Source organism: Etheostoma spectabile, chromosome 1, assembly GCF_008692095.1.
Source record: "Etheostoma spectabile isolate EspeVRDwgs_2016 chromosome 1, UIUC_Espe_1.0, whole genome shotgun sequence".
Classification (NCBI taxonomy): Eukaryota; Metazoa; Chordata; class Actinopteri; order Perciformes; family Percidae; genus Etheostoma; species Etheostoma spectabile.
This window is the reverse complement of record NC_045733.1, coordinates 23,692,149-23,695,571: the sequence shown is the minus strand read 5'-3', so window position 1 is coordinate 23,695,571 and position 3,423 is coordinate 23,692,149. Positions and strand designations below refer to the sequence as shown.

General features: G+C 44.0%; 1 protein-coding gene across 1 annotated transcript in view; it reads left to right on the top strand.

Moving 5' to 3' along the window:
- The first annotated feature begins 221 nt into the window (after positions 1-221).
- Positions 222-3,423, top strand: part of znf710b (zinc finger protein 710b) — a 32,107-nt gene continuing 28,905 nt past the window's right edge. The window contains exon 1 of the mRNA XM_032514663.1: positions 222-477. The gene's annotated coding sequence lies outside the window, so the exon portion shown is untranslated. The remainder of the gene's footprint in view (positions 478-3,423) is intronic.

The following is a 3,423-nucleotide window of genomic DNA, read 5'->3' as shown; positions in this document are numbered from 1 at the left end:
GTGGATTAGGTTGATGTCATTCAAATATGGTTTACAGTAAAAAAAATAAAAATAAATACTCCTAGGTTATTGTTACTTAATATTACAATAAAATTATACACTAATGGAATTTTTGTATGGATTATCCAATAAGTAGGCTTTTTTTTTTAAATGAAACAAAACAATGTTGTGGCATGGGTAGACTAATAGTCGGCAACAAAGCTTGTAAAGCTCGTTTAAAACCTCCGAATTCATTGACAACGACTACATAAAGAGGGTGTTTAATGGCTGGTGGTGAATTCCACCAGGTCAGCCACATTCCGCCTTTACTTGTGGCGTTGAGGAGGAGCTCAGTTGTTTATTCATTCACGTCAGCCCCTCTCGCCTTCCCTTCCCTCCTTCCTGCTACACACAACGGGGACCCACCGTTCTAACTGTTTTCCCCATATTGAAATTAACCACAATCACGCCGCCACCATAAACCGATTTTGGAATCAGGTGAGTTGTAATTTTACGTCTCTTCCTTTTGACGATAAACGAGGAAATGTACGTGTGCCGCCGGAGCGTTGACTTGTCCGGCCCGGCGAGGCGGAGGAGTGTTTCAACCGTAACTTATTAAATTCCTCCTGACCAGGCTAGAAAATGTATGCGCGTTATGTCTGGCGATTTTCCTGCCTGTGCGTTTTGAACGGGTGTCTTTCGGTGCGGTTTTCACGCTAAACTGAAACAAATGGTCGATGTAGGTCAGCAACTACAGGCAAAATGTCGTCTTTTCTTTTTTTTTCTTTTTTTTTTACTTCCACATTCTCTCATGCCACAAACAGATGGCGTCGAGAGGGGGATGGAGAGAATGGGGGAAAGAGACGCATAAAGGAGTAGGGGCTACACCAGGCCACATTAGCCCGGGTCTGCCCATCACTATTCCATACCCTGCACATACAGCATAACCCACATCTTCATGCCAGGACACGGGAGGCCGAGATGTCTTGCGTAGGCCTGTCTTGAACAAAGTTTTTTGCTGTTAAGTTGTCGGGCCTTTTTCTTTTAAAGATACAGCGCGAATGGTTTAATTTGAGCAGGCACAAGTGTTCACAATCCCAATGATATAGAAAGCTCGCCCCGTGCAGCTTTTGCTGTGTCGTGCAGTCGAGACCACATTTTGGTCACAACCCAGTGCAGAGGGGCTATTTTTGAAAATGTTCTCAAAGCACCGGTAAGATGCACTGCACCAGAAAACCTGTAGCCCGGGCTGCTTGCTCCTGAGGGGGAGACAGGCCACCACCAGTTGGTGGACTCCTCACTGGCTGTTGGAGATCATTGATAGGCCACAGGTATCCTCCACTGCACTAATAAGGGCACTCCATCTCACACACTGACTGTCAAAGGACGTTAAGGTCCTGTGGCTGTCTGGCTCTGCATATGTATGCTACTCTCATTTTGGACTGCTTGAGTGCCATTGCATGTATTTAAGTACCACGCCAGAACGAGTAATAACACTGCTGACCCCTTGCATACCTGCCATGCAGTGTCTACTCATCTAATGTGGATGGTGCATTGCATGCAGCAAGGCAGCTACATACTGTGCATACCAGTTGGCAGCCTGGAGCCCATAGATGTGCTCCAATGCAGTTCTGTGTCAGTGCACTTCGGTGGCTGGCAGTAATTAAAAAAAACAACAAAAAAAACATCCTCCCCTTGTGGTCTATGGGTCATCTGATTGACGGTCATTTAAATGGAAATATTCAAATGACTCAGCATTGTACGACCAAAGGATCACCCCCGTGCAGATCTTACTTTTCTCACTGCAGGTCTCACTGTTTGAAAGTGACCCATTTCTGCTGTCAGTTTGAACAGATGTGCGTCCTGAAATGACACCTTGACTAAACTGATTTTCATCTCAGTGCCCCAGGGAGTGCAGGGCGTCAACCATCTCTGTCCAACTCACCTTTCTCTACTGTTACAGTAGCCCGTTGTCAGGAGATCCTATTTCATTGTAGCTCTTAGACTGAGCATCTCCTGTCATTTTTGGCCATCCTTCAGGCCTTATGAGTGTTGGTCAAGTGATGCTGGCCTGTTATTTTCTCACTGTAGAGTCCACCTCTACCTCCGTCTTCTAAAGAGTGCATTTATTAGCTCTTGCTGTGCTTTTTCCTTGAACTGTCCAGCAGCTCCAGTGAATTCTTACATGAAGTGTTAGCTACATCGTTGATTGGAGTGCTCTGCCTCCATGAATACAGTTTTGAGCCTCTTTGACTTGCGCTGTTTGATGTTAACCTCTCCAGTCTGTTTTTGCTTGAAGGCATCTCGCCTCATATTACTTTGCAAACTTGCTGTCTATCAGCTGGCTGCTATATTTGTTGTATTCTGTGTTAACCTTGTGTTAATGGTGTGTCTAATCTTCTCTGCTTACGGCTGAAAATATTGGCACCCTTGCACATGTAAAATACCTGACAAAATAAGTTAAAATTGACAATAGTAGTGTTTCCCACTGTTAACAGCACAGGTACATATTCTTTTAAAAATAAATCAGAAAAGAAACAGAAATGGCATTGACCAAATTCTTGATAGAATAAGTGCTGTCAATCACTGCCTTTAGACTTCAATGAAATTTCTACATCTCTTTACTGGTAGTTTTCCCCACTCTTTTGTGAACTGCTCTCCAGACTTCAGATTTAAAGGGTGCCCTCTTGCTGTTTTCAGATCTCTCCATATGTTTTCAAAGGGATTCAGATCTGGTCTCATTGCTGGCCAGCTTAAGACAGTCCAGTGTTTTCCTGTGGGCTTTTTAATGTGTGTTTTGTGTCATTGTCCTGCTGGAGGACCCATGACCTTCTATGGAGCTTTGTGACACTGGGTGGAACATGGTGCTCCATACATACATTGGTAATCTCCCAATTGCAGGATGCCACTTACAGATTCAAGGCGCCCAGTAACAGAGGTAACAAATCAATCCCAAAACATCAGTGACCTCCTCCATGTTTGACTGGTGGTACAGTGTTATTGTCTTAAAGGACTTCATTTGTTTCTGTAAGTTTACATAGGCCAGAGGTTTATGTGATTTACCAAAAAGCTCTGATTTGGTCTCATCTGCCATTAAGATATTCTCCTAGAAGGAGTTTGGCATGGTTAGTTGGTTTTGGCAAACTCCAGCTAGGCTTTCTCTCAGCAGTGGGGTCCTCATAGGTCTTCTACTATAGAACAGTTCATTGAGTTGGCAATGGATGGTGCGAATTGAAACAGTTGTACCTTGTGTATGAAGGTCAGCTTGAATACATTTTGCATCTGTCCGAGGTTCTTTCTCCACCATTCAAACAATACTTCGCTCTTGTTTCCTCTTCCGGGGAGGTTGGCTAAAGTACCAAGGGCCTTATATAGTGAGGGGAAAAAAGTATTTGATCCCATGCTGATTTTGTACGTTTGCCCACTGACAAAGAAAGGATCAGT